Source organism: Phyllobates terribilis, unplaced genomic scaffold (assembly GCF_046119375.1).
Source record: "Phyllobates terribilis strain yellow unplaced genomic scaffold, ASM4611937v1 Scaffold_9__5_contigs__length_417890890, whole genome shotgun sequence".
Lineage (NCBI taxonomy): Eukaryota > Metazoa > Chordata > Amphibia > Anura > Dendrobatidae > Phyllobates > Phyllobates terribilis.
The window spans coordinates 367,777,731-367,790,318 of record NW_027362769.1 but is presented as its reverse complement, the minus strand read 5'-3'; positions in this window follow the sequence as shown (position 1 = coordinate 367,790,318).

The window sequence follows — 12,588 nt, the reverse complement described above, 5'->3', positions numbered from 1 at the left end:
CAACCTTATTGTTGCAAAACATACTGATGGTATTGGTTACAGAAGAATTTCTAAACAGCTGAAAGTTCCATTGAGCACTGCTGGGGCAGTGGAAGTGGAAAGAACATCATTTTACCATAGACCGGCCACAACCAGGTGCTCCCCGCAAGATTTCAGACAGAGGAGGGAAAAGAATTATCAGAAGAGTTGTCCAAGAGAGTGGAGAGCTAAAGAAAGGAAGGAAGTAATTCCCGGCAGTCACGTGTTCAGTGAATAGTTGCTCTTTTATTTCATTGCTCCAAAGGACATTTCAGCCTGTCCCAGACTTTTTTCAACAATGTTGAACACAGTTCTACACAGACACTCCCTGTCCACATGGGTACAGGAAGGCACCGGGAGTGAGAAGAGGTAGCCCACCCAGTCACTGACGTGGCACCACACTCGCTCACACTCCTGACAGGCTGAGAGGTCCCTTCACTAGCCCCAGTGAAGACCTTGTCAGCCTGGTAGAGCTGCCAGGAACTAGCCCCGGTATCGTGTTCGTTGGACCGAACAACAGACATGAGAGTTTATGGATCGAGATAAAAGAGCAGCCCAAGGTTAAATTATATATTTAATCACCTTAAGGGCACACTAGACAATACACTATATACATAAGGGTTATACATACATAATGGTCCGGGATGAACACACAATAGTAGTGGTACAAAAGACATAAGTAGATACTAAGAGTCTGTTACCAGTCAGATGGAAAGCCTGGCTTGTGGGGGAGGGGCTGCCACATTGGAAGCTGGTGGTCCCCTTTGTTGCAGGCCTTCTCCCACACGATGTGTTGTCGCGATCTCCCAGAGAAAAAGACACTGAACTAGGGCTGCTAGAGCTCTTAACCCCTCTGGGTCACTTCCCCTCCTGACCCCTGGCTGAACCTAAATCTCCACCCTTGGTCTCTCCTCCAAAAACTAAAATGGGCTATGTGATGAACCTGTAGCCGCCATCTTGGTAATGATAAATCATATCCAGGGATGGCCACACTTCAGCAGCCCCCACCCTTGGGACCTTCTGTTAAAACGTCAACTAGATAGTTTCCCCCCATCCAGGCTCCTGTAAGATAAGAAGCCTACTTAACACTTGAATGCTAGGAGCTTCAAAGACTTCGAGAGGAAACACAGCCAGCAGGGGGGGGTGCTTCGTCTATCTGTACCTGACCATTTGTCCCATAGGACTAGTTTCTTTGTCTGTCACAAGCATGGAGGCATAAGATATAGAAACATGAATAGTACACGCATGTTGCGTGGGATGGGCCAATAAAAAAATATCACGGCGTCCCGGAGCCATTGCGCACACAAGCCTCCGCGGTAGACGTTTGTACGTGCTCTGGAAGCCAAGATCTAGCGCTGAGCCATTCCTGAGGACCGTATGGTATCATAATTGATATCAAAAGGTCGGTTACGGCGGCCCGAATCCGTGGGAACCCCTGTGGGTATCCTGAGACCATCCCAGAAGAAGTTATTGGGTTCCTTAGAATTTGGGCTTCTGATCGAAGTTAGACCTGAGGGTGGAGACTGAGCCAGCTGACCTCACCAGCAGTGGGCGGGACGGGGCAGGTAAGATAGCAGGACAGACAAGAGACAAGTCAGTCTTGACCCAAGAGTGGTGTGCTGAACATCTGAGCACCAGCTGAGGCCACCAAGGGGAGGAGCAGTTTGACCATGCGGTGGTAGGCCTCAGCCTGTAACAAAGAACCGTGCCTGCGACCGCAGAATCCTCTCCCTGCGTCACAAGAAAATCAAGAAACCGGTAACTGATATGCTGTGGTGATTCTGTGTGTTGTATTCCATTGTTGTATAGTTTAGCCTGACCTTATACCTGTGTATATTTAGTTGTATATCGTGTATCTAGTGTATTATTATAATCAATTACCTCAAGTAATTGTGGGCCTGCCTTTTATTCTGCATAACGAACGCACGTCCGTGTGAGCTCGGCTCAAGCCAAAAACGCTACCCAGGGTTGGTTCCTGACCCGATATAGGCCCATTCACGGACTGGGCGTATATCTAAAATAGGGACTGGTGGCAGCATACCAACTGGGGATTGGGGAAGGCTGGTAGTGATGGTCGGAGGTTCAGATATATATATTCCTGGCGCGGCCAAGGAAGATATATATACCGCCCTCACTACAGAGGGCCCCGATACCCAGTAGGTTACAGGACAGTCTCTCTGGCGACCGCTTATCCTAGGTGCAGTTCCTTGACTGACCTGAGGCTAAGAGGGCGCTAGCGAGTTGTGCTGTGTAGTGACGTTGAAGGGATAACACACTACCGTGTTCCCTGCGCTGGTTGCAGCTACCTGGCACTACTTTCTCTAGGTGCAGTACCTTGACTGACCTGAGAGGTAAGGGGGCGCCAGAGAGCTGCACCCACCGGCCGGCTTTCATCACATTGGTGGCAGAGCGGTGGGATTGCAGAATAATAGTGTTGTGGGACCCCTACTCCCAGGCACTAAAGACTGCCAGTGGTAACTTCCACTGCTGGAGTCTTAAGGTCAGCCCAACGTTAGACGGTCAGGCTAAAAGTATAACAAGGTGTGTGCAAACTCAGGGTTGCAGCGGTGTCGGTTACCAAGATGGCAGACGGCACCAGGAGCAAGACCCTGCAAGAGGCTAATGCTACGGTCCGTGTGGCAGGAGGGGAGGACATTGTTACTCATGGCGAGGAGGAGTCCAGCCCGGGCACCTCAGGGAGCCAGTCCCCAGTATACGGTCCCGCAGTGGGCTGCCCACCACCTACCCAGCCCAGCCTGTCCAGATCACAAGCCCTTTTACAAGCGGCTATGGCAAGTCTCCAGTCTCATGGCGATGCCGTCTACAAAACCCTCCTGGCAGCATCAGAGAAGGCAGCGGAGGAGGAGCGTGCAGAGCGGGCTGCGGAGCGGGCTGCGGAGCGGGCTGCGGAGCGTGAAGCTGCAGAGCGCCGGGAGGCTGCGGAGCGTGAAGCTGCAGAGCGCCGGGAGGTTGCGGAGCGTGCAGAGTGAGCTGCGGAGCGCCAGCACCAACTGGACCTGGCCCAGCGGGGGCTTCCGCTAGAGCAACCAACCCATCAGGAGACCAAGTCGTCCAAAGTCCGAGCTGAGGACTTCCCTCTACTGGAGAAGGATGGGGACCTGGACTCCTTTCTGGTGGCATTTGAACGGACCTGTCTTCAGCACCATCTGGCCCGGGATCAGTGGGCCAGATACCTGACCCCCCGTTTGAGGGGTAAGTCCCTGGATGCCTTGGGGGACTTACCTGCCGGGGAGGTACAGAACTACGACTGCATCAAGCGGGCCCTGATCCGGCAGTACAACCTCACTCCCGAGTCGTACCGCCAGAAGTTCCGGAGCCTGCTGCGTGGCCCCAAGGACACCTGGACCGATCATATGCGGGCGCTGTTGAGAGCCGCAGAGCACTGGACCTCGGGTCTAGCGCTTACTACCCGCCAGGAGGTCCAGGAACTGTTCGTCACGGAGCAGTTCTTGTGGAACTGCCCAGAGGACCTCCGACAGTTCCTCCGTGACCGAAAACCAACAGGGGCTTCTGCTACAGCCGCCCTGGCAGACGAGTATGCCAATAACAGGGCGCCTGAGCTGAAGAAGTCTGCCAGCAGCACCTGGAGAGGGGGTAAGCCCAGTCATGCCCCTGTTTCCCCGGCCCCTAGAACACAAGGGGTGTATCCCCCTGTTGCCCTCTCCAGGCAAGGACCAGACGTAAGACGTTGTCATCTATGCAACAAACCAGGACACTTTAGGGCTGAGTGTCCCCAGCGCCAAAAGACCCCATCCCAGTCCCAGAGAGCGCCCAATGTTTTGTGTGTGGGAGGGGGTGGTGGTAGGTCCCTGGACAACATCCAACCCGTCACCATAGGCCGTTCTGCGGTCATGGGACTGCGGGACACGGGCGCTGAACGAACACTGGTACGGCCTGAGGTGGTGTCCCCCCAGGACTTGGTACCAGGAAAGACTCTTTCCGTCTCCGGGGTTGGAGGCGTGGAGCCGGCACTTCCCGTTGCCATGGTGTATTTGGACTGGGGTGCCGGAAGGGGGATGCGGGAGGTGGGAGTAACGCCAAATATTCCCGCAAATGTTTTATTAGGGACCGACTTGGGGCGTCTTGTATCGCAGTATGTACCCTCTGAACCCCCAAGTTCGGCCCCCCAAGAGTGTATTGATTTGTCTGCTGCTAATGCCAACCATGTTGTATGTAGTGTGCGTCCTGCTGAGGAGGAGGGAGTGAAACCTGAGGGTAACACCTGCACAGACACAACACAAACAGGGTTAGTGAAAGCAGGTGGGGAGTGTGGGGATGCCCGCAGAGGTGCTCAGCCGGCGTGCCGTGACCTCTTGTCCTCCGGTGAGGGAGGGGGCGGGCAGGATTCTGTAGAGGGAAGCTCAGGGATGGAGAGGGGGGCAGCTACCGGCAGTGTAGGGCTCCCAGGGGTATCCAGGCTGCTGAGTATAGGCCCACTGCAGGGGGAGGAACAGGCCATGGGAGGTGGGGGTGTCCCAAGAGAGGAGCCGCCAGGTAAGACCCCAGGGCAGGAGTTCCCCACATCCGAGATGTCCAAAGGCCTAGGAAGCCTGCCTGATCGGGCGGCTTGGTCAGAAACAGAGGGGAAGCAGGCACTACCCACGGTCACAGCGGTCATAGCCGCTGTCACCAGGAGTGGGAGCGCCGGAGCCCAAGGAGCCTTGCAGAGGTCCGACGGCTTCCCCACTTCTGACCAAGTGTCTGCCGGGTCAGACAGCGGCCAGGTGACATGCCCGGAGGGGCTGACAGAGGATGTGGCAGTTTCGTCGATTCTGGCCACATCAAGTCAGGAATTTCAGGCTGCGTTGGAAGCAGACGACAGCCTGAAAGCTCTCAAGGAACAGGCGGCACAGCCTCCCATGGAGTCAGACTGCGAGCGTGTGGTCTGGGACCAGGGACGGCTGTACCGGGTAACGGTCCAGCAGGGTTCACCGGAGGCGTGGCCCAGGGACCGACAGTTAGTGGTACCCTATCCGTTCAGGGCGGAATTGTTGCGGATCGCACACGAGATTCCGATGGCCGGACACCTAGGGATCGCTAAAACCAAGGCCAGGATAGCTCAGCATTTCTACTGGCCTGGGATGGGAGCCGCGGTGGGTGCCTACTGCCGTTCGTGTGACACCTGTCAGAGGGTGGGGAAGGCGGGGCCGCTCCCCAAAGCCCCACTGGTAACTCTGCCAATCATCGAAGAGCCTTTCTCGAGGGTCGCTGTGGATCTTATTGGACCTCTGTCCACTCCCAGCCACTCCGGGAAATGCTTCATACTCACGGTAGTGGACTATGCCACCCGGTACCCGGAAGCGGTAGCTTTGTCGTCCATTCGGGCCGACAAGGTGGCTACCGCCTTACTGGAGATCTTCTCCAGAGTGGGTTTCCCCCAAGAAATGCTCACCGACCGAGGGACCCAGTTCATGTCGCGGCTGATGGAGTCCCTCTGTAAGCAAATGCAGGTGCAACATCTGGTGGCCAGCCCGTATCACCCACAGACTAATGGCCTGTGTGAGCGGTTCAATGGCACCTTAAAGCAGATGCTTAAGATGTTGGTCGACTCCCACGGGAGAGACTGGGAGCGTTACCTCCCACACCTCCTATTTGCTTACCGGGAGGTTCCGCAGGCCTCAACGGGGTTCTCCCCCTTTGAGCTCCTGTACGGGCGACGGGTACGGGGCCCCCTGGCTCTGGTGAAGGAAGCATGGGAAGGGGATTTGGCCACCCCCGAGGTGTCGGTCATCGAGTATGTCGTGCGCCACCGGGACAGGATGATGGCCTTGGCAAAGCTGGTGCAGGACAATATGGCCCAGGCCCAGGCCGACCAGAAGCGGTGGTACGACCAGAATGCTTGTGAGAGGACCTACCAGGTGGGTCAAAAGGTGTGGGTACTGGTCCCCGTACCACAGAACAAGCTTCAGGCAGCCTGGGAAGGTCCCTACTTCGTGCACCAGAAACTCAATGCCGTCACCTATCTGGTCACCCTGGATCACGCCCGTGGAAGGAGGAAGGCCTTCCACGTGAACATGATGAAGGCTCATCATGAGCGGGAAGCGACTGCCCACCCAGTGTGCAACCTTCCCGAGGAAGGAGAGGTAGAAACCCTCCTGGATCTGCTCACCCAAGCCAAGGCGGGTGGGTCCATCGAGGATGTGGGGGTTGGCCACCAGCTCACGGAGGACCAACGGTCCCAGCTGGGGACCACCCTGCACCCCTTCCGGGGGCTGTTCAGCAGCCTGCCCGGAAGGACTGAGATGGCTGTCCACGACGTGGACACTGGCGATCACCCGCCGATCCGGCGTTCAGCATATCGGGTCTCTTTCGAGGTGCAGGGAAACATGCGCCAAGAGATAGACGAGATGCTGAAGCTGGGGGTGATCCAGGCATCCAGCAGCGCGTGGGCCTCGCCTGTAGTCCTCGTACCAAAGAAGGACCGAACTACACGGTTCTGCGTGGACTACCGGGGGCTCAACGCTGTAACGGCCACCGATGCGTTCCCCATACCACGCATCGATGACCTGCTCGATCGGATGGCCGGGGCTAAGTACCTGACCATCATGGATCTGAGCCGGGGGTACTGGCAGATTCCTCTGACCCCCGCGGCAAGGGAACGCTCTGCCTTTATCACCCCTTTTGGACTGTACGAGTCCACAGTGATGCCATTTGGCATGAAGAATGCCCCTGCCACTTTTCAGCGGATGGTCAATACGCTGCTTGAGGGACTTGAAGGGTACGCGGCTGCGTACTTGGACGATATTGCAGTCTTCAGTCCCACTTGGGAGGATCACCTAGAGCACCTGCGGCAGGTGCTCGGTCGGATCCACCGGGCAGGCTTGACCATCAAGCCGGAAAAGTGCCAGCTGGGCATGAGTGAGGTCCTCTACCTGGGTCACCGGGTAGGCGGGGGGGTTCTGAAGCCAGAACCGGGGAAAGTGGATGCCATCGCATCCTGGCCCACTCCTAGGACCAAAAAGCAGGTGATGTCCTTCTTGGGGACCGCCGGGTACTATAGGAGGTTCGTCCCACACTATAGCACCCTGGCCAAGCCCCTGACGGACCTCACCAAGAAGAAGCTGCCCGTCGCAGTCGACTGGACAGTCGCCTGCGAGACAGCTTTCGGGGCACTCAAGGCCGCCCTAAGTAGCTCCCCTGTACTGCAAGCTGCCGACTTCGACCGGCCGTTTGTGGTACAGACCGACGCCAGTGACTTTGGCCTCGGTGCTGTGCTAAGTCAGGTCAACACGACAGGCCAGGAACATCCTGTCTTGTACCTGAGCAGGAAGCTACTGCCCCGGGAGGTGGCTTACTCCACGGTGGAAAAAGAATGCCTGGCAATTGTATGGGCCCTGCAGCGTCTGCAGCCCTACTTGTACGGGAGCCATTTCACCGTGGAGACGGACCACAACCCCCTCAGCTGGTTACACACGGTCTCTGGGTCGAATGGCAGGTTGCTACGCTGGAGCCTCGCTCTCCAGCAGTACCACTTCTCCATTCGCCACAGAAGAGGCCGTGACCACGGTAACGCTGACGGGTTATCCCGGCAAGGGGAGGGTGCAGAAGGACGCACGGGGGAACACAGGAATGTGCTACCCCCTCGCGCCCTCGTATAGGGGGAGGTGTGATGAACCTGTAGCCGCCATCTTGGTAATGATAAATCATATCCAGGGATGGCCACACTTCAGCAGCCCCCACCCTTGGGACCTTCTGTTAAAACGTCAACTAGATAGTTTCCCCCCATCCAGGCTCCTGTAAGATAAGAAGCCTACTTAACACTTGAATGCTAGGAGCTTCAAAGACTTCGAGAGGAAACACAGCCAGCAGGGGGGGGTGCTTCGTCTATCTGTACCTGACCATTTGTCCCATAGGACTAGTTTCTTTGTCTGTCACAAGCATGGAGGCATAAGATATAGAAACATGAATAGTACACGCATGTTGCGTGGGATGGGCCAATAAAAAAATATCACGGCGTCCCGGAGCCATTGCGCACACAAGCCTCCGCGGTAGACGTTTGTACGTGCTCTGGAAGCCAAGATCTAGCGCTGAGCCATTCCTGAGGACCGTATGGTATCATAATTGATATCAAAAGGTCGGTTACGGCGGCCCGAATCCGTGGGAACCCCTGTGGGTATCCTGAGACCATCCCAGAAGAAGTTATTGGGTTCCTTAGAATTTGGGCTTCTGATCGAAGTTAGACCTGAGGGTGGAGACTGAGCCAGCTGACCTCACCAGCAGTGGGCGGGACGGGGCAGGTAAGATAGCAGGACAGACAAGAGACAAGTCAGTCTTGACCCAAGAGTGGTGTGCTGAACATCTGAGCACCAGCTGAGGCCACCAAGGGGAGGAGCAGTTTGACCATGCGGTGGTAGGCCTCAGCCTGTAACAAAGAACCGTGCCTGCGACCGCAGAATCCTCTCCCTGCGTCACAAGAAAATCAAGAAACCGGTAACTGATATGCTGTGGTGATTCTGTGTGTTGTATTCCATTGTTGTATAGTTTAGCCTGACCTTATACCTGTGTATATTTAGTTGTATATCGTGTATCTAGTGTATTATTATAATCAATTACCTCAAGTAATTGTGGGCCTGCCTTTTATTCTGCATAACGAACGCACGTCCGTGTGAGCTCGGCTCAAGCCAAAAACGCTACCCAGGGTTGGTTCCTGACCCGATATAGGCCCATTCACGGACTGGGCGTATATCTAAAATAGGGACTGGTGGCAGCATACCAACTGGGGATTGGGGAAGGCTGGTAGTGACGGTCGGAGGTTCAGATATATATATTCCTGGCGCGGCCAAGGAAGATATATATACCGCCCTCACTACAGAGGGCCCCGATACCCAGTAGGTTACAGGACAGTCTCTCTGGCGACCGCTTATCCTAGGTGCAGTTCCTTGACTGACCTGAGGCTAAGAGGGCGCTAGCGAGTTGTGCTGTGTAGTGACGTTGAAGGGATAACACACTACCGTGTTCCCTGCGCTGGTTGCAGCTACCTGGCACTACTTTCTCTAGGTGCAGTACCTTGACTGACCTGAGAGGTAAGGGGGCGCCAGAGAGCTGCACCCACCGGCCGGCTTTCATCACAGGCTATATTTCCTTAATGGACGGTCCTAGGGAGCCAGTTCTGGTGTTATCGGATCCAGCCAGGCCCCTGCTATGTGGGGAGACCAAACACAGGGGCCCTAGGGGTTTCTGAAAGGCTGTGCCATGTATCTCCCCATCCCTATGCGCTAGACTGCGCTGATAGCACCCTGTTCGTGTGATTCTAAAAATCTATTTGGTGTATCGCTGGGATGTATTGTATTCCCATAACTCTGTATTGAATTATACTTGTCTGACACAAAGGACATGCCGCATGGCTGGGGTCCACAGGGTGTCTTTCTGTGGCAGATCCACAGCAGAAGGTGGGGGTTTTGTCACTCACTGTCCCTCAGCCCCCTCCCTTCTTGTTTAGCTGCAAAATTGTCCGGTTACAGCTGTACATTGTAGACCTCTATAATCCCCCGCCAAACAGGGCACAATGATTGACATGGGATTATATCTGCAATATTCTTCAAAAGCAGGTACAATTGTTACAAGAAAACTATAAGTATAGCACTCAACCTCCACGGCCTGTATGCACGCCCACCACGCATGACTCCATTGCTGAAAAAAAAGCATGTTCAAGCATGTTTAAAGTTTGCTCAACAACATTTAGACAAACCTGTGAAATAATGGGAGAATATAGTTTGGTCAGATGAGACCAAAATTGAACTCTTTGGCTGCCGTAATACACACCATGTTTGGTGGCCAAAAGGCACTGCATATCACCCCAAAAACACCATACCAACAGTGAAGTTTGCAGGTGGGAACACCATGGTGTGGGGCTGTTTTTCAGTATACAGCACTGGCAAACTTCATATGATTGAAGGAAGGATGAAAGGACAAAAGTACCGAGACATTCTTCATAAAAATCTGCTGTCATCTACCAGGATGATGAAGATGAAATGAGGGTGGACATATCAGTAAGACAATGATTCCAAGCACACAGCTAAGGAAACTCTCAACTGGTTTCAGAAGAATAAAATAAAGCTGCTAGAGTGGCCGAACCGATCACCAGACCTGAATCCAAGAGAAAATGTATGAAAGGAACTAAAGCTCAGAGTTCATAGAAGTAGCCCAAGGGACCTTCAGGATGTGAAGAGTGTTTGTGTGGAAGAATGGGCTAAAATCACACCTGAGCAATGCCTGTGACTAGTTTCTCCATACAGGAAGTGACTTGAAGCACGCTAGTGTCTAGTTTGCCCTTAAGGCGATTAAATATATAATTTAACCTTGGGCTGCTCTTTTATCTCGATCCACAAACTCTCACGTCCGTTGTTCGGTCCAACGACATGCTACCGGGGCTGGTTTCTGGCCCGACATAATCCCCCGGTCTGCTAGCGGGAATTATATTTAATATTAACTTGTGGCAGCTCTACTAGGCCAACAAGGTTCTTCTTCACTGGGGCTAGTGAATGGACTTCTCAGCCTGTCAGGGGTGTGAACGAGTGTGGTGCCACGTCAGTGACTGAGTGGGCCACCTCTTCTCACTCCCGGTGCCTTCCTGTACCCATGTGGACAGGGGTTGTCTGTGGAGAACTGTACCAATCTTACCTTATGCGTCCCTGGGGGTGTGTGAAATATCATGTTGGTGCAAAGGGCAGATCCGCATCTCGTGATCCATCTGACGTAATTGTGACGTCAGGTGGGTGGCGAGGTGTGGATTCGTCACAAGTAGTGGCAGCAGTGGGATTCTGCTGGATCTCCCCGGTGCCATTCTTCACACTGCTTATTCTAGGTCTTTCTTTAGCTCTTCACTGTTTGAAATCTTGCACCTGGTTGTGGCCGGTCTATGGTGGAATTATGTTCTTTCCTCTTCTGGATTATGGCCCCAGGAGTGCTCAATGGAACCTTCAGCAGTTTAGAAATTCTTCCGTAACCAATGTCATCAGTATGTTTTGCAACAATAAGGTTGCAAAGGTCTTGAGACAGCTCACTGTTTTTACCTATCACAAGATGTTTCTTGTGTGCCACCTTGGTAATAAGACACCTTTTTATAGGCCATCAGTTGAACCAGCTGATATTATTTTTCACTAAGTGACAGGATTGCTTTCTAATTACTTATAGATTTTAGCTGGTGTCATTACTTTCCATGGCTTTTTACACCTCTCTTTCTTCACGTGTTCAATACTTTTTCCCTGTGTCATTTCTCATTATTACACATAACTTAATTTATGGCCATCTATGGTTTGATTTCTTTGCCTGTGTTAATTGGATGGGTTGTTACTGACAACTGGTGATAATTTCATATCAATAGCACCTTTAGAAATATATTTAATTTGAAAATTGGTGATGTGTTCAATACTTATTTCACTTACTGTATTCTACATTAGGAAGGATTTAAAGACCAAGGAATAAAAAGAAAGTTGGGTTGATCATGTTGAGACACCCTCTCTGCTTTCTCAGTATCAAGGGCTGACGTTCTTACATAATATTTTGCATATTTTTTCACCAGCCAGCATGGGATCCCATCATCTTGGCGATACCATGCAATCTACTAGCAGCGCAGTATAGCAGGACAGACTGATATACAGATATGTGCGACAAAATTATGGCCCCATTCATCATTTGCATGTTTTTTTTAAGTCACTTTTCATTTTTTGTCTTGTATTATTTGTGGAAATTTTTTCTTGCACAAAATTCTTTAAACTGGGCACATGTGGAAACAAAAATGCTCTTTATTTTTGCCTTTTACGCACATTTTTTAGATCAAAAAGTTGCAAGTTTGGCTTAAATGTTACAAAATTTACGAAAAAAAAATCAGGCTTACATAAAATCACTCTGGGAGGTAAGGCTGGACTGGAATACATTTTCACAAAAAATGTTGTAACTTTTTGAAAAATTAGCAATTAATGGATCAGCGATATTCTGCATCAGAAAACAGAAACCACGCCAGCAATGTAAAACATAAAATCAGAAGAAAAACACAGACTTAGAAAAGGCACAAATTAAAAGAAGAATTTAAATCAAAAACATGTGAAAAAAAATCCTCAAAACTAGACAAAAAAAAATGCAATAATGAATGGGGCCTGTCGTATATATTGTATTTTACTCAATCTATGGTTAGGAGTCCAGTGGGCGGTGCAACTCAGTAATTATAGATAAATAGATGACAGCAACTTTCTCACCTGTGTATTGGACAGTCAGATGAGATAGCTGCCGGCTGAGCCAGGGTTCCTGTGTGTGGAATAGTCGGGTGAGATAGCTGCCGGCCGAATCAAGGCTCCTCCATATGGGACTATCAGGCAAGATAACTGCCAGCTGAGCCAGGGCTCCTCTGTGTGGGACTGTTGGGTGATATAGCTGCCGGCCGAGCCAGGGCTCCTTCATATGGGACTATTGAGTGATATAGCTGCCGGCTGAGCCAGGGTCCCTCTGTTGGGACTATCAGTGGAGATAGCTGATGGCCGAGCCAGGGCTCCTCCATTTAGGAGTATCGGGTGAGATAGTTGCCGGCTGAGCTAGGGCTCTCTGTATGGGACT